The 24,173-nt window shown below is 42.0% G+C and overlaps 1 long non-coding RNA gene and 2 pseudogenes across 3 annotated transcripts in view; 1 reads left to right on the forward strand and 2 right to left on the reverse strand.

The window, feature by feature from the left end:
* Window positions 1-24,173, reverse strand: part of LOC311615239 — a 315,852-nt gene that overhangs the window by 889 nt on the left and 290,790 nt on the right. The window lies entirely within an intron of this gene.
* On the reverse strand, window positions 9,888-11,300 carry LOC311615434 (neurofilament light polypeptide-like; annotated as a pseudogene). The gene is made up of 2 exons: window positions 11,201-11,300; window positions 9,888-10,969 (listed from the first exon to the last, which is right to left on the reverse strand). The product of its transcript is annotated as a neurofilament light polypeptide-like (transcript).
* On the forward strand, window positions 11,588-24,144 carry LOC311615435 (KATNB1-like protein 1; annotated as a pseudogene). The gene is made up of 2 exons: window positions 11,588-11,677; window positions 23,273-24,144. The product of its transcript is annotated as a KATNB1-like protein 1 (transcript).

A 24,173-nucleotide genomic window follows, 5' to 3' on the forward strand; every position in this document is an offset into this window, starting at 1 on the left:
CATGTTGTGCAGCACAGACCCACTGCACAACTTATAGTTAAACTAAAAACAAAATATACTTCCCATCCATTTCCTTGGCCACTTAACCTCGTTTCACCATCTACTGGACGTTTAAGGCCTGAACTTGTGCACAGTTAAAATCATTATTTCTCACTGACCTCTCATGCCAAGTTTATACATTTCCCCTCCTATGGACCATCTCACCCATCAAATCCCATATCCTTCTGCAATTGAAGGTAAGTCAAGGAATTGAGAGGTGAGGTGTGAAAGAAATGGTCATTTAGGCAGGAACCAATATTAAACTCTCCTCCCAGGTGTTTATATGCAGGAGGAAGAGGGAGAAGAATAGGCTGTTTTTGAAACACAGAATATACCCTGCAGTTTCTGCCTAGTTTGTAACAGCTCTTTTTTCAAATAAAAGCCCATTCTTCTGATGCAAACTAGACAGTCAATTCTTCCTTAATCTTTGCAATAGAGTTCATGTACACTTCCCTCAGCCTGTGAGCTTGCCTGTGCAGTCCTCATCACTTCCAGCTGAGCAGTCCCACATATATTAAGTTACTGGCCTTAGATGTCATGTGCTTCCATTGCAGCAACATGAGTGAAAGAACAACACTTCCTCATGTCTCATCTTCCAATTTGGGTGCCTGGCACCTTCAGTCTAAACATTTAGTATAATGCCAAATCCCAGGGCCCTGGGCCAGAGCTGAACAGCACAGGTTGTCATTGGTGAGGCCATTTGGTCAAACCAGGAGGCCCCTCACTTTCATTATGGTATTAAGAAGCCAGCAATCAGAGTGAAAATAGCAGCCAATAATATCCCTAGGCAAATCATCAAGTAAACACATTAAAAACAAAATATAACAAAAAAGTACCATTTCCTGCCCTGTTGATTTCTACTTTCATCCATTCTGGATATCTAATTTGACCCAACTTCACTCTAACACATAGGGTCTCTATGAATCTAAGTTTTGTACCTCACTCCACTAAAACTTACTCTCTGTGTACCTACGGTATTTTCTGGCATATAAGACGACTTTTGAAACAAAAAAAAAGTCAACCGAAAATCGGAGGTCATTCATTAAAAATTTAATTTAAAAAAGAACTGGTGTTGCCTCGGAAGTGGGGGGTAGCCTTATACAGCGAATATAGGCCTAAACCTATGTTTTAACTGTAAAATTAGGGGGTTGTCTTATACGCCGGAAAATACAGTACCATTCTTTCAGTATTTTATCTGATGATGACAGTGGTTGGTATTTCAGGCTGATATTAATCAAGTCTGGCTAACCTCACTCTCCTGGATAACATCACTCTTCACCAGAGACTTTAAGAACACTTTCCAGAATTGGAAATTTAAGGTGCCATGCAGATTATTGCATCTTCTTTGGATGGAAAAAGGTCTTTTGGTACCCATCAAATAGGGCTGCTTGTTTGGCCAATCCTAATGCTCTGGCTTATAGTTAAATAAAACAATCACAAAGGAGTCGAGAGGTGGAGGAATAAACAGTCCAGAAATAAACAAGATGCTAAGAAAATGAGGAAGGATCCAGTGACCTCTCTGCAATGGTTTAGTGAGACTTTATGGTCTAAGGACTTGCTCCTCACAGTGTTATCCATAGACAAGCATTATTGGGGCATCACCTGGGTGCTTGTTGGAAAATAACAGAATCTTTGGCCCCACTCCCAGAATAATTGGAAAGCATCTTCAAGAAAATCTTTCAATGCTGCATAACCCAAGAAAGGAAAAAAGAGCAGTGACTGTAATTACCCAAAGCTAATAATGATGACCTGGCATCACCATTATCATGTGATGAACATCAAAAAACAAGGCCAGAGTCATATCTATTTAGGTCAATCCATCCCAATCTATTTCATAACTATGGACTATACATCAAATAATGGTTAGTATTGCTAACCATTTCCTTTTTTTCAAATGCCCTTTGTTATATGAAGAGATAGGTGAGAGTGTGGCTATATAGTTTAACACAGTTCAATCACTATTGAGAAAGAAACAAATAAATTTCAATGTTCCAATAAGGTAGAGTCAGTATCATCACCATCCTAATAACACTAATATCTGAACTTTACAAATTTCAGAAATGTATAGGCACTCAACTTATACTCATTGTTTAATGGTGAGAAGAGCTGATAATCATTTAGTGAAGCTAAAAGTCCTGGGTAGGCCTGGTCTAAGGAGAATGGTGCGATACATGGAGCAAATCTCAAACCAGCACACAGCATGGCCAAACCCAAATGAAATGAGATTAGTTAAACCCAATTGGACTTATAAACTTGTGAATAAGAAACATAAATGTTTATAGTTGTATGACAATGATACCTTGTTGGGATTTTTGACAAAATGCATTGTTTATATGTATAAATATTCACTGTGCATCTATTTTCTACCTAACAAGTATTTAATCATAAAAAACACAATTATACATCACTAGGATATGGATTGAATGAACTATAGAACATCTATACATACTTTCTACTTTAGATTTATATTAACTTAATTCCAGTAAGAAATGGAAATGTTTCTCTCATAAATCTGTGTTCTCTCTTCCATTTTATACCATTATTATATACACTAGAGGCCCATTGCATGAAAATTCATGCACTGGAGGGGCTTTTCTGAGTGCAGCCTGCCCCCTCTCACAGTCTGGGAGCGCTCAGGGGCAGGAGGTGACCCAGCAATTGGGGGAAGGCGATGATGCCCCTATCACACCTCTGCTGCTGCCACTGCCAGCAGTGCAAGTCTTGACTGGCCCTGGTTACCTGAGCCACAGGCAGCTCTGGGCAGGTGGGCAGCCACCCTCTAAGTCTTGCCTGTGCCTTGGGCCAGCCCTGGGCAGCTGGACAGCTGACATCTAAGGCTTGCCTGTGCCTCACGCATCAGCTGGGCAGCTGTCATCAGCCTTCCCTGCACCTTGGGCTGGCCCTGGGTGCCATCATCTTTGAGGGTGTGATAGTCAATTAGCATATCCACTCTTTATTGGCTGTGGGCACCGCCATATTTGTAATGGTATGAGGGTCAATTAGCATATTCCCTCTTTATTAGATACGATCACACATTTATATATATTATAAACCCAAGAATACATTATTATAATTATTACTTTATATACTTTTATGTATTTTAAAGATGTGATATATGTATATCCTTACTCTAACATAACACTGCTCCCATCTACCTCATTTGTGCCATTATTGTCAAATATATTACATTTCTATAAGTCCAGCAATACAATCATTTTATACAGTTCCTTTTTAAATCAATGAAGAGAAAAAAGGAAAATAAATATTTATTTACATTTTTTTATAATTATAACTAGAGGCCCGGTGCACAAAATTAATGCACAGGGGCATGGTGTCCCTCAACCCAGCCTGCACCCTCTCCAATATGGGACCTCTTGGGAGATATCAGACTGCTGGTTTAGACCAGATCCCTGAGGGATAGGGCCTAAACCAGCAGCTGGACATCCCTCTCACAATCCATGACCACTGGTTTCTAACTGCTTGCTTGCCTGACTGCCTGATCTCCCCCAACTGCCCTCTCCTGCCAGCCTGATCATCCCCAACTGCCTTCCCCTGCCACAACCCACCTCTTCTGCTGGGACCCACCTCCTCCACATGAGATGGTTGGAGACACCAGGACCAGCCTCCTCCATGCTGCACAGAGCCGTGGCACCCCCAGGCCTCACCGCGTGGAACGGCCACCGAGCCCTGACTCTGCTGTGCACATGGCCATCTTGTGAAAGCCATCTTGTGGTAGCCATCTTGTGACAACATCACATGAGGGCATCTCGCTAGGGCCTCGTGCGAGGGTGTGATGCCACCTAGGCTTTTATTATATAGGATTACATCTACTGATGCTGTTTGTTTTGTGGATTGAAATTATTTTATAGGGTCACTTGCTTTCATGTTGAAGAACCTCAATTAGTATTTCTTATAAAATGGGTCTTCTTGAAACAAATTCTCTCATTTTTTTAGTTAATCTGATAAAGTTTTTATTTTGCTTTAACTTTTGAAAGGTAGTCTTGCTAGATATGGATTCTTCATTGATAGTTTATTTTTTTTCTTTCAGCACTTTGGATTCATTATTCCACTGTCTACTGCTCACTATTGTATCTGAGAGAAATTATTAGTTTGTCTTATTAGGTTTCCTTTCTTTATGATGAGTCATTTCTTTCTCACTGCTTTTATTATTTTTCTTTGTCATTCAGAATTTTTACTATGATGTGTTTGTATGTGGATCTTTTGGTGTTTATATTTTTAAATAGTTCATTGAAATTCTTAGATATGTAGATTTTAGCCATTACTTCTACATTTTCTTCTATTCCCTTTTCTCTCTCTCTCTTTTTTCTTCAGGTATTCCCATATGCATAATTTGTTGTGCTTTAATGGCATTCCAATTTCACCAAGCCCCTATTTTTTAAAATTATTTTTTCTCTGTTCTTCAGATTTCATAATATGTAACTATCTTCAAGTTCATTAAGACTTTCTTTGGCTAATTCAAATATACTATTGGGCTCCTCTAACATTTTTTTTTTTCATTTTGGTTATTTTACTTTTCAACTTCATAATTACATTTGGCTCTTTTAAAAATTATTCTCAAAAAATAATAAAAATAAAAAATATTTTCTTGGTTGATATTATCTATTGTATTACATTTTCATCATAATTTGTTTTACTTCTTTAAGCATAATTTACTTTAATTATTTGAACATATTTATAATGACTGCTTTAAAGGCCTTGTCTGTTAAATCTTATATCTTGGCCCTCTCACAGGCCATTTCTGTTTCCTGGTAGTTGCTTTTTCCTCTTTCCTGCATATGGGTCATACTTTTCTTGTTTTTGTTTGTTTGCTTATTTTGCATATCTTATAATTTTGGGTTAAAACTGGAGATTTTAGGTAATATAGTGTAGCAATTCTGGACTCTGATTCTCACTCTTTAGGCTTGTTTAGGTTTTTTTTTGTTTGTTTTTCTTGCTTGTATGTTTATTAATTTGGCTATGCTATATTAGGGAAATCTATTTTTTCCACATGTAAAGCCTTTGGTGTCATTTCTCATAGGACAAAGTCTTGACCATGCATGCAGTCATCTTTGGATGACTGTGGTTTAGCAGGGCTCTCTTTAACTATCTCTTTTCCTGACCTCTCTCTTAGGCTGTGTGCCTTATTTGGTATCACACCCATATTATTCTCCACTAATTGGGTTGGTTTCTCTTTTGTTTTCAACAATGCCCTGGAAATACTGCTCCACAGTCTGATTTTTGAGGCCAGTCTTTGAGGTTCTCTCTGACACCAGGAGGGTTTATCTTAGCTCTCTCTTCCCTGTTTGTCTCTAGTGAACCAGCTACCTTATAATTTACCTTGTTCTTCTTAAGAGTAGCTACTAGCCTCCTCTTATTTGGTTATCACCAATATCTCCATTGTTTTCAAGAGTGTGTTTAGGATTGAACTTCCCTTTCATTCTGTTTCAAATAATTCAGTTCATTTCAGGAAAGCTTCAGAACTTTATGTTCTTATGGTCTCTCCACCTGGGCAAAATCTCTGAGTCACTACTTTAGGAAAGGGCAATAGCCTCTCATCTTCTTGTCTTGTTTTTCCTGGTATGAACCTCTGCCCAGAAAGTGAGTTCCTGAGAGTGTGGTCACAGCCCCCGTATTTTCATCCTGCTATGCATTGGCTAGAGCTTCCATTCTGTGAATGGGGGATGAGTGAAGAAAGAAAGCTCCCAATCTATCAGCCACACTCACAAGAAATGTAGCATTTTAAAATTCAAGTTGGATCAGATAAGAAATGCTGGTGACCTGCCCTTTCCAATAAGATACCATATACCTTTATTGAAAGTGGAGAAGAGAAGAAGCCCCATCTTCTGGGCCCTACACACATGGAATGAAATTTGAGCTTGGTTAGGGTTGGGAATGAGCAGTTAGAGATCAAGTGTCACAAACCCTAACTGTTTTTACTAGATTTTATTGAATAAATATTTATTTTTGTATGCCCTTATGGCAATATCCATATTTATTTATTTATTTTTAGCTTTTATCAGTTTTGCTTATTTCACTTGAAACTAAATTTCTGGAGCTCCTCATGCTGCCATTCCAGAAGTGGAACTCTTAAATCAGTTTTTAAAGTTAATACTTTAGTGAAGGGGGTATGAATAATATAAATTCTACTCTCAGAAAGCAAATATTTACCAGAAGGAAGAAGAAAAATCACAGGTCACAATGGCACAGGTGAGAATACAGTGAGTGCATGCCAAACAGGAAAAATTGTAAGGAGTCAGAGGAGGGAAAAATAATATTGGGGAAATCAGGAAAGGCTTCATGAAAGAGGTGACATCTGAATGTGGTTTAAAAGATAGGTATATGCAAAGAGGGGGAATTTCTGGCAGATAGCATAGCATCAATGAATTTATTTGTTTAGTTTAATATTTATTAAGAGCTCACTATATGCCAGACACTGTTTCTTGGTGCTGGGTATATAGCAGAGAACAACACAGATATAAATCTCTGCCTGCATAAAATTTAAATTCTGGTATTAAGGATGTGGGGAATGATGGGGTGGGTACAGACAAAAAATATATATAATATATAAAGTATAGTACAACAGGGAATGGTGCTATAAAAATGTAAAGCAAGAGAGATGATGTGGAGAGTGTCAGGAAGACAGCTATTTGAAATAGGTGATCAAGGAAGGCCTCACAGGAAATCAAGGAGATAAGGGGGAAAGCCCCCATATATCTGTGCAGAGTACCCTATTATAAGTTACTAATGCAAATTTACCAAATGGCAGAACCACTGGTCGCTATGACATGCACTGACCACCTGGGGGCAGACACTCAATGAAGGAGCTGCCCCCTGGTGGTTAGTGCATTCCCACAGGGGGAGCACTTCTTAGCCAGAAGCTCTGAGCCAGTCTCAGGACTGATGAGTGCAGCTAGTGAAATCCCCCAAGAGCTCCTGGATTGCAAGAGGGCACAGGCTGGGCTGAGGGATACCTCCCTCCCTCTGAGTGCAAGAATTTTGTGTACCGGGCCTCTAGTTCTAGGATAAAGGAAGAGGAAGTTCAAAAGTCCTGAAGCAAGAACATACCCATCAAGAACAGTAGAGACCACTAAATGAGAGAGGGAGAAAGTAGTAGGATTCAAGTTCACTGAAATTGCAGAAGGACCAAATAATTCAAGCATGAGCAAATATGTCTGTGAAAACTTTGTGGTACATTTTATGAGAAAAGGGACCAACCAATATGGTTAGTGACCCAGAGTGCCTGGAAAGGACCTGAAACAATGGATTAGAGCAAAGTTGTAGAGGGCTTCATATGTCAGGCTGAGGAGTTTGTATTTAACTCAGTGGGAAAGACAAAGCTTCATGGGTAATAGCCTTCAAAACCCAGTCATAAGTAAATAGTATATGTCTCCTTTTCTTCTCCTTTCATCTTCCTCCTTGCTTTATCCCCATCTCCCTACTGGCCTGATGTGGGCAAGCAGGGAGGTCAAGCATCAGAAGGTGGGTATAGGCCAAGGATAACCATTGCACTAGCTTACACCTCTCCCTCCGCAAGCATTGAGTAACTTCTTGGTGGGAGGAGATTCCTATCTAATACTCAACAGCTTTCATTGACAAAACTATTTCCCATATTTTACTACATTGTCAGGAAATTTCTCCTTACATATCACCAAAATCGCCTTACCTTTGGTTTATTCCTTAGAGAAGCAAGTAACTCTTCTATCAGCTTGGGTTTCTGAAGAGAGCAAGAAATAAAATAAGCCTCCAACTGCAAAACCTCTGTCACCAACAAAGAAAGGAAGTCAATATTTATTTATTTTTATTATCACCAAGAAACCTCTTGTCAAAGAAAAGTCACTAAACATCAGCACATTTGCCAGAAAGGAAAAGTCAATTATAAATAGCCTTCCAAATCAAGTGATTGTAATGGCAACTTTTATCACTAAAGGGGAAAAAAATGTCCTCTGTGTTATAACAAAACAAAAAATATCTCAATCATTGGACAAAAAGTCAGCAATACAGAGCTTAAAGAAGTTCCTGTGACACTTAGGGAAATGGTTTTTCTACATCAGGAGCCAATGCTGTCTCTGACGTATTAAATTGCACTTGTTATAGGATTAGGTTTCTGGTTTTGACAAGAATACTTTTAAATCTCTGAGAATATGGGGATAATATTAAAAAAGGGAGCTCCATAAGGCAATTAATTATCGCTGTGTGTTTCTAGATAAACACCATTATACTGTGTTCTAGCAATTGAATATCTCAGCTGTCACTTCAGCTTATTTGTGGAACAAGGAAAACTTCTTTTTATTAATATATCATGACAACATCATGTATTCTAGATCATCAAAGAAAAATTTAAGTGTCCTCACCATCAAACTACTGTCAAGCATATGTATACTACTGCTCTCTCAGTATTTGAAAACTAGCATATGCATGATAACTTTTTATTAATCAAGATGCTGAATTAACGAGATAATTTACTTTGCTATAACCAGAGCTGATATTTTAACACTATAAAGTACTGTTACAGAGCAAGAACAAACACAAGGAGTAGCTTTATCACTGCATGTTGTGGACAGATGGCTTTGTAATCTGCTCAAAACTTAAAGACAAATACCTTTTAATAAAATTTCAAAACCTGTCTTAGTCAATTAGGTAGTTTGGACAACAAGCATGCATCTCTCACAATTCTGAAGGCTGTAAATCTGAGATCAGGGTGCCAATATTGTCAGATTCTGAGTGATGACATTTTCCTGGTCACCTTGTATCCTCACATGGCAGAGAGAGACAGAGAAAGCAAGCTCTCTGGTGTCTCTTCCTATAAAGGCACTAATCTATTAATAAGGGATTCACTCTTATGATTTCACTAGTTGCCTGGTGCATGAAATTTGTGCATGGGGGTAGGGGGTGTCTCTCAGTCCGGCCTACATCCTCTCCAATCTGAGACCCCTGTGGGATCAGGCCTAAACTGGCAGTCGGACAACCCCCTTGTAATCCAGGACTGCTGGCTCCTAACCGCTCACCAGCCTGCCTCCTTGATCATCCCTAACCACTCTGCAAGCTGGCCTGATTTTCCCCCAACTACACCCCCCTGCCAGCCTGATCACCCCCAACTGCCCTCCCCTCCTGGCCTGATCACCCCCAACTATAATACCTTCCTCTCCTGGCCTGATCACCCTTATCCACATCTACCTCAGCCCTGCCACCATGGCTTTGGTTGGAAGAACTTCTGGAAGGTCTCATGGTCTAATTAGCATATATATTACCCTTTTACTAATATAGATAGGATATGACATACTGCCATAACTATAACATATGTACCAGCATTACTTTATGAGAATACATCATGTGATAGGAAGGCATCTAATACACTACATTGTATATGCTGTAAGTAGTAGAAAATACTCTATTTATAGCAATAATATACACTCTGTGACTTCCCTTCCTGATTTGGGAATGGTTCCCCAGTTCTTTGAATGTTTCCTGGCCCCTAATGTATTTTTTATTTTTTTTGTCATTCAGTGTAACTTTATTTACTGTTTATTGCACATGATTTGAAGTCTTTAATTTCTAACCAGCAAAAAGATTCAAAGGACTATTTTTTTCCATGAATTTTAACATTAACATCAGTGAATTCATGTATTCATGTGTTTTTATTGTAAACATCTGAATTATTCACATTGTCATATATCCTGAACTCATAAGCATGTACCATGCACAGGCTGGCAACAAACCAGGAAGCAACTCTGCAAGCAAGCAGATACTTTGCATACGAAGAAAAGTCATAGCACAACACTTAATGTCCAACCAAAGTCACCCTAGAATGTTATATATATTGACTTATTAATTCATATAGTGCCGGGTACTCAACTGTTTAGTGAAGGGGTTGACCTGGTTTCAGGAGGATTATTTCTGAAATAATTAAGGAAAGGGGGCTCAATTTTTTTCTTGGTTGCTTGCTCCTCCCCAGTACCTTCATCTTTCTTCTCATCCTCAGCTTCTCAGGCATCTTCTCCTTTTTCTTCCTCCTTTGTGTCCTCACATTCTTCCTTGGCATCTTCTTCCTCTTCCTCTCCTTCCTCTTCTTCAGCCACTTCCTTCTCCTTCTCCTCCTCTTCAGCTTCTCCTTCAGAGGGGGGTTCATCCTTAGCTTCCTAATGGTCTCCTTCACCTAGACCTGCTCCTCCTGGACATTGCTGGTGTATTAAGAAGGGAAGGAGCCAGAGGACATCAAGTAGGAGCTAGTCTGTAAACCACCTTAGGCAGATCGACGAAAGATCTGGGAACTCTGGGAGTAGCCACTGGCTATGCTTCCTACGCTGGTGAAACTGAGCTGGGTCTCCTCACCTTCCAAGAGTTTCCTGTAAGCTGCAATGTCAATGTCCAATGCCACAATGAGGAGGTCCTGATATTCTTTTAAATATCATGCCATTTCACTCTCTGTAGTTCTCAACTCATTTTCTAATTTCTTGACTGTGTCCTGCATAGCACTAACATCAGAGTTCTGCTTATCCTCCAGCTCTTGCAGCTGCTTTCCCAGAACCCAGTTCATGCTGTAGCATGATTTGATCTCCAGGGTCTTGGCCTTGAACAGGTGGCGGCTTTCAGACACCTTGTCCTTGGAAGCTTGAACCCCGTAGGTGTTCTTGGCAGTGCTCTTTGTCAGCATGGTGAGCAGCTCTTGTACATTCTTCTGCATTCTGCATGTTCTTGGCAGCCAACTTCTCCCACTGGGCTCCAATGTCCTTGAGTGCGGCAGAGAGGTCGGGCTTGGAGAACATGTCCATCTCCACGGACATCTGAGTGTACTGGATCTGCACCTGCAGCTCAGCAATCTTCTCTTCATGCACCTTCTTCAGAAAGGGGATTTAGTCCATCAGGCTGTCTATGCACTTTTCAAGCTCAGAGCCAGCGAGAATCACCTCTTCTTCATCTCTATCAGCCAGCCCTCTGCGTCATCATGGTTCAGCACCTCTTCCTGGTAGAATGCCTGTAGGTTGCTCCCAGTCCCTTCCAAGCCCTGGTGCCTGCTAATGGCCCACTGCCCTCTCCTCGCCAGGAACTGGGGCACAGGCATCCTATTTTCACTAAAATGTTCAACCCCGGCTTGCTCCACCTGTGTCCACAGGCGGACTGCAGGCAGACAGTGATTCCAGAGACCCTGGCCACCCCTGCCTACCCAGGTCCCCGATGGTGGTCTGGACCCCACAGGTGGCATAAGGCGCTGTCCGCCTGGCCTGCCTGATTACCAATGATGTCCTGGACCCCACAGTCAGCATTCGGCACTGTCCACCCCACCTGCCCGGTTATTGATGGAGGCCTTGACCCAAAGGGCGGAGTCAGGCACTGTCCACCATCTCCACCCCTGCCTGCAGAATTACCGATGGCAGCCTCGACCTAGTGGGCAGCATCAGGCGCAGCCCACCTGGCCTTCCCAGTCCCCGATGGCTGCCTGGGCCCCACGGGCAGCGTCTGGCAATATCTGCCTGGCCTGCCTGGTTACTGATGGCAGGCTGGACCCCGCAGGCAGCGTGAGGCCCTGCCCACCAGGACTGCCCAGTCCGCGATGGCGGCCTGGATCCCACGGGAGGCGACCGGCGCTGCCTGCCAGCCAAGCTGGTTACTGATGGTGGCCTGGACCCCGAGGCGGCATCAGGTGCTTCCCACACAGCCTGGCCAGTCTCTGATGGTAGCCTGGACCCTATGGGTGGAGTCTGGCGCTGCCCCCTCCCCAGCCTGACCAGACCCTAATGGTGGCCTGGACCCCATAGGCAGTGTCAGGTGCAGCTCGCCAGGCCTGACCAACCCCAATGGCTGCGTGGACCCTGCAGGTGGTGACAAGAGCTGCCAACCATGCCTGCCCAACCCAATGGCTGCCTGGACCCCATAGGTGGCATGAGGCACTACCTGCCTGGCCTGCCTGGTCCCCCATGGTGGACTGAACCCTGCAGCGGTGTTGGCACAGCCCACCCCTCCTGCATATGCAAATTTACCATCCATCTTTGTTGACTCAATTTGCATATCACTCCTGATTGGTTGTGGGCATAGCAGAGGTACGGTCAATTAGCATTTTTCTCTTTTAGTAGTGTAGATTACCTCTTAAAGGCCCTACCTCTAAATACCATCACATTTGAAGTTCTGATTACAACATGTGAGTTTGGGGAGGCGAGCACAAGGATTCAATCCATAGCAAACCTCTTCTCTCTAAAAGTGCTCACTTCAAGAAAGCTGCTTAACTTAAAAATGTCATGATCCATTGAAAGCCTCCATTATTGAAAACCTTATTATAAGAACAGACCCTAACCCCCAGCACCCTACTTCCACAATATGAATCTCCAATTCTTAGAATATACATCATCTTAGGAATCTGGGTAGGTATTATTTACTTCCCATGAAGTTACCAAAGAAAACTCACACTTATCAAAAACATCACTAATTAACTTACAAAAACTGAAATTTCATTTTGTTGGACTTCACTGTATGCTGGTTATTTTAGATCATACCAATTGAAGCAAAAGAACAAAGCTCTGTGCAAAACATACTAGGATAGAAATGAGAAAACCTGAGAAATTTTTCTGTTGCTGTTGTTGTTATTATTGTATTTTTAATATCTTGGTTCTGCTGTTCATCTGTTCCTTATTTCATATCTCTGTTTTTCTCTCTAAATTGCCTGGGGGAGTGTAGTGAATTTTGTCACCTGACAAGAATATGGTACAGAATAATAAAAACTGCCTGCAAAGCATTTAGAATGCCTTGGAGATAAATACCAACTAGCTACTATTATAGGACCATTAATAAGCTAAAAATAATAATGGGATACCTTTAGTAAAAATGCTGGGCTAACATAAAATACACTCTTTTATAGAAGGAAGAATTAATTTGGATCTTGATTTTTTTTCCTCTTCTGCCTAGTATTGCCATTCCATTATGAATCATTATAGTCAGCTATTCCCAAGTTCTCTGAGTCAATTTCTTTATGTGATGACCAGGACTCAAATTTGTTTCCCTTGTAATGATCACAAACTCTAGACACAACAAGTTGAACCTATGAATCCACTCCAGATTAACAGAACCATTATCAAGTTTGAATTTTCTAAATCTTTCAATTAGGAAGAGTCAATAACAGAGCATTCTTTTTCATATGCCAGAACTTCACAGAAAATGCTAATACCTTTTCAGCAATTTAAAACCTCTGGCACTTTAGTCTTACACTTCTCTTGTCAGAATTACAGCATAAAAGTGTTATGTTTTAAATTATGTATCATGTCACTTCTTAGAATCATCTCTCTCTCTCTTTTTTTTTTTAGCTTAATTAAGAGATTAGGAGCATAGAAATAAAATAACCCATGGACTTTGAAATATATAGTAAGGTGAAATTATTTTTTTTATAATACCCTTGATTTATATTTTAATTTTAAATGCACAAAGTGCTATCATTAAACATACTTTACTTTTTATAATAAATCAATGGCACCTTAATTATTGCATAATAAAGTAAGGACGGATAAATTATTCATACATATCTATTGCAAATTGAATTTTTAAAAACTAATTTTATTTTCCATATTCTGCTCTCATCTTAGCCACTAGTGGAAAGTAGTCCATTTCATAGCCACTGCTAATATGACACAGTTGGCAGTCTTTACTCAGAATAAGCTTAAGACTGAATGAAAAGAGAAATGTCAATGCTATAGAATATAGATCAGATGAGAACATACTTCTAGGGAAATTGAGAATTTATGCAATGACAGAACAAGGAATGAATTCTCAAACAATGTGACCATTGGTTTTAAAAAAATTGGTACCTAAATATTTTAGATTTTGTTTTTCAAGTTTTTCATTTCGTAGGGTTTTCTTATTTAACTCTTTATTTGATAACACTGCACTATGGGTCTGCCTCTCTCTCCCTGTTTGGTCCAATTCACCTCTACACTTTGTTCCTATCCCTTAAAGCAGTGGTCAGCAAACTGAGGCTCACGAGCCACATGCGGCTCTTTGGCCCCTTGAGTGTTCTAACGCCACTTCTTCAAATAGACTTTCCCAGGCCAAAAACCGACTTCTGCGCATGGTCCACGAAGTTTCAATCGCATTGTACGTGTGCACCCCCCACGTGGTATTTTGTGGAAGAGCCACACTCAAAAGACCAAAGAGCCGCATGCAGCTTGCGAGCCCTGGTTTGCCGATCACTGCCCTAAGGGCCTCAGTGAGCACACAACTCTCACTTTATGCCTAGGTAGGTGTGAAGAACAGGCAAGGGTGAGAACTAGGAATCAGTGTTGTGATGGACGCTATGGATCCTGCCCCTTAGAAATGTCACAGTTATGTCTTGCTGGTCTTCTCCTAGACTGACACAGAAATGCAAAGATGAGACAAAGATACTATTTCCCCCTCTCTATAGTACCTATTGTCACACCACAGAAACTCCTCCACTTGCTTCACTACCTAGATGGGATAATATTTACCAAAAATGGACAATGTGATTCTGTTCCTGCTTCCTTTTGATACCTAGCCCCTAGGAACCTAGGCTGCCTCTCTGGCTGCCTAAGGGTTTCTATTTTGTCACATCACTTGGGCCTTCTCTTTCCCAGCAGCACCCCACACTTGAAACTTTTCCCCTTCTCCTCTCATCCTTAAAACTTGACCTTCCAGCCCCTCAGATCTTTCCTCTTTATTTGCAAACTAAAAGAATGTGCTCAGGTGGTAATGAGTGTTATAACATGCTCAGTATTAAATACTAACAGAAGTCCTTCTTTTACCCTCAAGAAGAATCCAGAAATGTCCAGCTATGTAACAAGAAGGGAAATCCTTATGTGTGGAGAGTTACATCCCTTCAATCTCATCCCCCACATTGTCGGATTACCAAAAGACCAACAAAGCACTACTTAAGGCACCAACAAATAAGCTATTCCCACTCACTCCCTTACCAAGAGGAACAAATTCTGAAAGATAATGATATATATATATATATATTTATATATTTATATTTCTCTCTCTCTCTCTCTCTCTCTCTCTCTCTCTCTCTCGAGAGAGAGAGAGAGAGAGAGAGAGAGAGAGAGAGAGAGAGAACGCTAGGGTTGTAACATCCAAAATGACCAAAGGCTCGGCTGAACACTGGGTAGCACGTGCAGCAGGTGAGCGGGCTGAACTGCTGACCTCATGGAGATTGAACAGCACGCTCCATTGATCAGGGGATGGCTAACGAAACAGAGTCCTTCAGGCACTGATTAATCCATGGCAGCAGCGACTGGTGAGAGGGCAGGCAGAAGGTGGGCTTAGTCCCTCCTCCTGGTCCTCAGACTCAAATCAATTGGTGGTGGATGTGCGGTGGAAGTGGGGACTGGCTCCCTTAGTAGTCTTGCAGGTTCAATCTGCAGAGAACTGGCCAGGCACCAATAAACCAGTGGCATGATCCTGACAGCACTGCCTGCCTCCTGGAACTCAGCCTTGGGCACTGCAGCTGCTTCCCCTCCCTAGAAGCTCCACAAGAAAGAAAGGATACCACCAGCAGCTCCAGGGGCAACCAGCCAGCTGTTACTGTTCTCCCCATGCTTCCTCCAGGTCACTAGAGCCAGGCCCCTGCCTGCTCCGCTCCAGATGAAGTGTGAGCACTGCACACTGGAGGATATGGGAGTAGATAGCACATAGGCAATTAATTTCAAAAGGTTTTGGACCAAATCATTTTCCTCATTGGCCTGTTGGTTTGTTCCTCTCTAAGTATTTCCTCAACAACCTCACAAAAGAAGCAGATACTAATAGGAATAGTCCATTAAGGCTAATTAAAACCATTAAAATTAATTTTGTTGGGAGACTTATAGGGAAATTTGGGACTCCCATTGAGACCATTGATGCACTCCAAGGAGTCACCCAATAAAGCCTGAGAAATGACTGCTGCTGGGGCCTGTGGCGCAGTGGCTGCCCCCCTACCCTGCTGCCCTGCAGGCCTGGCACCGGCTCTGAGGAGCTCCAGCGCTCTCACTGCTCAGCTCATCATTGCAGCTGCACCTCTAACCCTTCAGGTTGTGAGAGGAGAATAAGAGGGTGTTAACCATGAAGGCCAAACTGGGAGATGTTTTTATAAGAAGACGGACCCAGCTGTCATTTTTATGATGTGGTGTGTGAACCATTAAATGTCCCCCCTTAAAATATATGTTCAGGGTGTGCCCAGTGCTAGGGAGCTCACAGGGAGCGGAGCCCTTAGATATAAGCATTCTGTGCATTTTGGGGTCTCCTGAGGGTGTACGTCCCCTGGAGGGTGAACCCAGGCTTCAGGGAGGCCTCAGACCATTGTTTGAACATACAGCTCTCACAATGTGTGAAGGCAGGAAAACCTGCCATGAAATTTGCATCCTGTTCCCAGGTTTTACAGGGTGACAGGCAAAGCTAAAAGGGTTAAATTGAGATGGCACTTCAGCTGACTGAGGCAGGAGATTGCCCTGAATCCCTGGGCCTCTGTGATTGTGATCGTGGGAGTCCTCACACAGGGTGAGGGAGGCAGAAGGAGGACCTGAGGAAGTGTGAGGGGCTTGTTTGTTATTGCTGAAGGAGGAGGCTGGATGCAGAGCCAGTAGTTCTACTGAGCCCCTGGGCAGAGATGCTCCTGCCACACCCAATGATACTGGTGTGTTCCTACGGACAGAACTGCAAGTCCATCAGCATGCGCTGCTGTCAGCCCATGTGTGTGGTCCTTCATTATAGGGGGATGGAAACTGGCCCCCAGGGGATGGGGTCAGAGACTCTGTGGCTAATGAGTGAGCAAGTTGAGAGTAAGTGGGGGAGAGGGGGAGGCCAGCGCTTCAGAAAGCAAGGTGCACTCAGGAATACATAGAGGGGGGGAGGGACTGAGCAGTGCAGGAACATGGGAGCTGGGCAGGCAGACAGCAGTGCTTCATGAGAGGGGAGGTGGTGGCGAGGGGCAACAAAATTCCCATGCACTCAGCCAACAACAGGCCTGAGTCTCACAGGTCCTGTGGTCAGGGTGGGGCAGCTAAGTGGAACCTCTGTTCCAGCTCTCACATGTTGTGCAAGGCTGCGGAGAGAGGAGAGCCTTCTGGCCCACACTCATCAGTTCACTGGCAGAACCCATCCTGGGGACTGTTTGACTAGAGGCCCAGCTGCGTGCTGACTGTGAACAGAGACCTCCTGATGTCCTAGAGGCGACCCCAGCTCCTTGCCATGGCTTCTCCAGTCGCCAAGGGGACCTTCTACAATGGCTGCCACGACCTAGCCGGTCAGGCCCCAGGGAGCCGTGGGAGCCACATCCCAGTTCCCTGACTGGGCTATTAGGAGCAGTCACTGCCTCTCCCACACTCAAGGGGAAACGTTCACATGAGGCAGGACACAAGGAAGTGGGGCCTCTGGGGTCTTCCCACCACAAACATCAATCACCCTTGACCCAGTCACAGGTTGCAGGTTCTATCTCTGTTGGGAACCTAGCAATGTTTCTCTCTCACATTGATGTTTCTCTCTCTCCAATAGGCATGTCCTCAGGTGAGAATGAAAGAAGAAAAAAAAAAGAAAAGAAAGAAAGCCAATGTAGCTAAAAGTGAGAACAGTAATAGAACCTCATATAGAGGAAAGGGATTAAGTTAAATTATGTACCCTGTTTCCTTGAAAATAAGACAGTGTCTTATATTAATTTTTGCTCCCAAAGATGCACTAGGTCTTATTTTCAGGGGATGTCTTATTTTTCCATGAAGAAGAATATGGTACACATTTATTGTTAAATGAAAACAAAGGAAATTTATTACCTGTATACGGTACGGTAGTATGGTAGTTGACAACACAAACCAGACAAACTGTGAATCCTACAGTATCAAGAATTTACTCATTTATTCAAGGACAATCATGTCATCATCTTCTGGAACATCATCATAACAATCCAATTCCTGAATTTCCTGGTGAATTTCTTGTGACTCCATTCTTTCAGAATTAGTGGACCAAATCTCTCATGTTTAGCATGGTGGGGGGGGCTCATTTTCAGGGGGATGCCTTATATTTCACTCAGACGGAAACCTGTAAGTAGATCTTATTTTCAGAGGATGTCTTATTTTCGGGGAAACACGGTAGGACCTTCTGAGTAATATTAATAAGGAATTAGGCTCTTAATTTAAAACCACCATTGGGTTTTCAACCCTAGCAGAAACATGTTCTGGTATGCTTCATATAAGTCAATCAGCAGTTGTGTTGCAAGGGGAGAAAGGACAGAAGTAGAAATACCAAAAAAAACAAAACAATGATGGTGACTTAGACCAGTGGTTGGTAAACCGTGGCTCGCAAGCCACATGAGGCTCTTTGGCCCCTTGAGTGCGGCTCGTCCACAAAATTTTGAAACTTCATTGCCCATTTTCAGAAGTCAGATTTCGGCTCTCAAAAAATTTCAATAGTTGTATTGTTTATATTTGGTTCTGTTGACTAATGAGTTTGCCAACCACTGGCTTAGACTACTGTGGTAGCAGTAGAGATGGAGAGAAGTAGACTGATTATGATAAAATGGTAAAATGGTGGTAAATGCTTTGAAAAATACTAAAATAGCATAAGGGATACAGTTGTTGTGGGCTGGGTAGGGTTATCAGAGAAGTCTGAATGCTCATAGAACAAACATTGCAGGAAAGGAAGACAGCATTATAAAAATCATGTAGAAAACCTATTTGGGGAAGACATCCTTGCAGGACATTGTGATCCATCTAGATCAGTTGTTCTCAACTCTATCGGTGCACTGGACCTACTAGAGAGATTTTAAAAACAAAACAAAATAAAGGCAAAAGAGGCAACATTATTTCCTTAGGCCCCATTCCAAATCGAATAAATTTGAATTTCTGAGTGTCAGGGATCTCTATTTTTTTATAGCTCCCTAGATAATCTTTAACTATATCTAAAATTGATAACCACTCACCTAGATACAAATTCTACCCTGCCTCTCAACTTTAGACAAAGCTCCAGATGGGTTCCACTGATGGGAATACTAGTGGGTTAGTTGACTCCTTTGTCTCAATCATGTGATACATAACTTTAGAATGTAGTCACAAATCAGGGACTTCCAAATTGCTCCAACATTGCTACTCTCCTGCCTTTCCCAGTTAGTTTATTCCCTTCCAATGAAGTCTGTTTTCTTAAAGCCATTCAATTCCAAACCTGAACTGAGCTGCCAAGTTAACAATCTCTACTGCTGTTCTACCTTATAGTGTATCAAGGCTGCTTCCTCTTGGAAGCTCTGGCCACTTAGTCCACAGCCACAGAATGCTCCCCAAGCCCATCCACAAACATCCATATTTAGATGCGGGGAGGCTGTTTCTCTGTTTTCTGGGTCCATCACAAAAAACGACAGGTTCCTGAGTGGAGGAGCTGGGGATTAAGAAAGAAAGGGACCAGAGGCAGAAATGGGTTCATCAAACTGGGCGCTAGGTGGGCGCCATCTCTCTGATGGAGAAGCAGCAAGGCAACCCCCCAAGCACTCAGCAGGTTTATTTATAGCACATGTGTCAAACACAAGGCCCGCGGGCCAAATCCAGCCCGCCAGGCCTTGCAATGTGGCCCGCACCGCGCTGTCATCACTGCACTCCGCTGTCAGTTTATGACATTGTCAGTTTATGACTGTTCAGTAAACCATTTGGCCCGCGATTTAGGCTGGATTTTAGATTTTGGCCCCTTCTCTGATTGAGTTCGACACCCCTATTTGCATTTTAATTAGCTTATTTGCATTCTTAATTAGGCTTTAGCATTATTGCATTTACATATCTAAACCCGCCCCTGCTGACACCTGGACAAAGGTAAGTCAGAAACTGAATAATACCCCTGTCCTCTTGGGGACACAGACTCTGCTCAGCTGACAATTTAAAGGATGTCTATGTGCCTTCTCAGTTGGCCCTCTACATTTAGAGATTAAAATACACTTCAGAAGTGCTTTACTAGATGAAATAGCTCCTAACATTAATTGCACATTAGAATAACTAGGTAAGCTTAAAAAAAAAAAAAGAATTATCAGAGAAGTTTAAAAAAGAAATACTCAGGTTCATCCCAGACAAATTTAATGAGAATGTATGGTGGTGGCACCCAAGGGTCAGCATTTTTAAAACTCCCAAGCTTTTTGTAATGTGCAGACATATTTGAGAACCACTGTCCAACATCTATGCTTTTAATATCAGTCCTCTAATGTTACATCTCAATTTTATTTTGAAATCTGATTTCTATAGTTACATGGGGAGCAAGAAGAAAATCTCTTATTCTAGGACATAATAAACTTAATAACACTAACAAACAGTGATGTAGCAAGGATCGGGAAGTAGGTCAATTGCCTGGGTGCAGACAAAGGGAGGTATATTTTCTATAGAGAATTTTAAAACAATAAAAACTTGACTAAAAGTCAGTTTTCTTTTTATTATCACCATGTACATTATTTCTAAACATTAGTGATAAAATCTCCCAAGGCCTTTCATTCCCATTACCCTCTCCTTGTAGTATGTCTCTGCTAACAAATAATCACTTTCATAACCAGGTTGGAGAAGTGCAATTGCTCAGTTGGTTTCAACTGTAATTTCACAATGGAAAGAACATACAGAATCTTCCAGAGTTGTTGAAGCAATTTAGGAAGAGAAAGCATCTTTTAACTACTAGATTTACATGATAAGCCCCTCCCTGTTTTTCAAGAGAATAGTGATATTTCTTTTTTTAAAAAAATATATATTTGATTGATTTTTTACAGAGAGAAAGGGAGAGAGATAGAGAGCTAGAAATGTCGATGAGAGAGAAACATCAACCAGCTGCCTCTTGCACACCCCCTACCGGGGATGTGCCCGCAACCAAAGTACATGCCCTTGACTGGAATTGAAACCGGGACCTTTCAGTCTGCAGAACGACTCTCCACCGCTGAGCCAAACCGGTTTCAGCAAGAGAATAGTGATATTTCAATAAGAGCATGTTAGATGGTGGTTAGAGGCAATATACATATACCCTGCTTTGCATAATTGATGGAGTAGATATGATTAACTGGAACACAACATCTATTTCCACCTTCTTCTAGTGCACCTGCTGGTAGTATATATACAAGAAGACTAAAAACTCCAGGATTCTGAATGAAAATTAGGAAATTTTTTGTGAGGTAGACTTCCTCCTGTCATTTTTGCCATTATTAATCACCAAAAGCAAGATCTGGAAACCTTGGGTTTTGCCAAAGCAACACTCGAGAATCCAGTCACTAGATTTGTGAATAGCTGTAGAAATTCCTTATTGTTGAATTGCAGATATGGCAATGTGGTCTCAAAGTTCCAGTTGTGGATTCCTCACTGTGATCACTCTTTACCTTTCTGAATGTAGTAGAGTTAGCAGTATCCCAATGGGTAAGTGAGAGTGTTGATTGGGGAATTCTTCCTAGAAGCCTAACCTAAAACCCACTTCAATAGCTAAGTATTCTGTTAAGTACCTGATTGCCTGTATTAGACAGTTTTTTTGTTTTGTTTTGTTTTGTTTTTGTTTTTGCTTAAAAGAGGGTATTTCTGTTTCATATAATTGAATACAAACTGATGTAGTTTGGTACAATTCAACAAATATTGATTCAGCAATTATTACAGTGAACTTGACAAGTAAAAATCCCTGCCTTCATTGAGTTTACATTCTAAGTGAAGGTTTATAGAAAATAAAAATAAATATCCAGTGGGCCCAATGTGCAGCCGCATTTGAATGACCCTGAGTGGGACTCTGCCGAGAGCCCGGGGACTCTCTGGGCTTCAGGGTGCAGCAGTTGGTCAGTGCCAGGGCTGGATTGAGGCGCCATGGTATCATGAGGCGCCAGAGACATTTTGAAGTAAAAAATATTAGAAGGTGATGACTGATTAACTATAGAAAAAATGAGGAAAAAAGTCAGTGGTATCTTGAAGGTTTTAAATCTGGAAAGCTAAAAGAATGGTGGAGTTACTGAAATAAATACACACGCTCATAACCCTTTTTTTTTTTTTAGGTATTTAAGAGATTATGGCATCTGAAACCCACAATGTTAAAAGACAGAACCTTTATAATAATACTAGAGGCCCGGTGCACAAAATTTGTGCACAGGGAGGGGGGTTGTCCCTCAGCCCAGCCTGCACCCTCTCCAATCTGGGACACCTCGAGGGATGTTAAACTGCCCATTTAGACCCCACCCCACTGATATTGGGTCTAAACGGACAGTTGGACATCCCTCTCACAATTCAGGACTGCTGGCTCCCAACTGCTCACCTGCCTGCCTTCCTCATTGCCCCTAAACCGTTTCTGCCTGCCAGCCTGATCACCCCCTAACCACTCCCATGCCAGCTTGATTGATGTCTAATTGCTTCCCTGCCAGCTCATTTGCCCCCAACTTCCCTCCTCCGCCGGCCTGGCCACCCTTCCCTACAGGGTTGATTGCCTCCAACTTCCCTCCTCTGCCAGCCTGGTCACCCCTAACTGCCCTCCCCTATAGGGTTTATCACCTACAACTTTCCTCCCTTGTAGGCCTGGTCCCTCCCAACTGCCCTCCCCTGCTGGCCATCTTGTGACAGCCATCTTGTGTCCACATGGGGGCAGGATCTTTGACGACATGGGGGCAGCCATCTTGAACTTGTGTGTTGGAGTGATGGTCAATCTGCATATTAGTCTTTTATTAGATAGGATAGAGGCCTGGTGCATGGGTGGGGACCAGCTGGTTTGCCCTGAAGGGTGTCCTGGATCAGGGTGGGGTTTCCCACGTAGGGTGGCCTGGGTGAGGGGCCTGTGGTGGTTTGCAGGCCAGCCACACCCCCTGGCGACCCAAGCAGAGGCCCTGGTATCTGGAATTTATTTACCTTCTACAATTAAAACTTTGTAGCCTAGAGTGGAGCCAAGCAGCCTGCTCACTCTGGCTGCTGCCATTTCTGTTTGGATTTGTTTACCTTCTATAATCAAAACTTTGTAGCCTTGAGTGGAGGTCTAAGCCAGCCAGGGCAGGTGGAAAGCTTTGCTTCCTCTGTTGCCAGGGGAAACCCTAGCCTGCTCTTTCCAGCTCCATAGCTGCTGCCATTTTTCTTGGGATTTACCTTCTATAATTGAAATTTTGTATCCTTGAGTGGAGGCCTAAGCTGGCTAGGGCAGGCAGAAAGCTTGGCTTCCATTGCTGGGGAAACCCAAGCCTCTCAACTGCTCTCTGTGGCCGCAGCCATCTTGGTTGGGGTTAATTTGCATACTCACTTTGATTGGCTTGTGGGCGGGGTTTGTGGGCATGGCTTGAGAGGAATGATGGTTAATTTGCATATTACTTTTTTATTAGGGAGGATTGAGGATCATTCCTGGAAAAAGGATCTCTAATTTCACTATTAAGAACATGAAGGAAGTTAAGAAATCTCCAAAACAGTTGGCTACTTACATAACTAGAACAGTTGGACAGGCTGTTAAAAGCCCAGATAAACTACCTAAGGTGATCTACCACATAAAGAAAGTTTATTATCCTTTTCCAAATTATTGTTTTTAAAAAGAAATAGTCCCCTAGAAGTGGGAGCTGTGATATGGCAAATAAAGAAAATGAACTTGTGTAGGACACCTGCCTGAAAAATTACACCATAATAGTCGAACATATTTGTTTAACTCCAGTGATTCTGGTTCTTCACAGATAAAAAGTGCCCCATCAAAATACAGTGGGCTTTTTTTCCTGAGGTTACTCAGGATCATGAAACAATGGCACAAGTTTTGTTCATCAGGAATTTGAGATTGAATGTAGCTTTAACGTTCTGGAAAAAGAGAAGTATAAGTGAACTTGTAATTTATTTGGTGAAGATAGAAGACCTCAGAATGGTGGTGGATTGTCTTCCTGTGCTTAACAATAGTTTACAGGAAGAAAAACAATACATCTCATTCGCTGCTGTGTAGACTTGTTGCCTCTTGTGAATGTGTAGTGTTTAAGCCACTACTTAAAATTAAATTTGAAGAATATATAATAGTTGATTTAAAATGGCTTCAAGCAGTCATAAAAAGGTGGTGGTAAGAACTATCATACAAAACAGACATTAAAATGATGAAAATATTCAGATTTTAAAACAACAATTAAGTCGATTATAGGAACAAGAAAACCATATTACATTGGTTGCAGGATATACTGGTAATATAGCTAAGGATGTAGATGCTTATTTGTTACAGTTACATTGAAAGACTTCATCTACTACAGAGCATGTGGT

This window comes from Pipistrellus hanaki (genome assembly GCF_964339955.1).
Source record: "Pipistrellus hanaki genome assembly, chromosome: X".
Classification (NCBI taxonomy): Eukaryota; Metazoa; Chordata; class Mammalia; order Chiroptera; family Vespertilionidae; genus Pipistrellus; species Pipistrellus hanaki.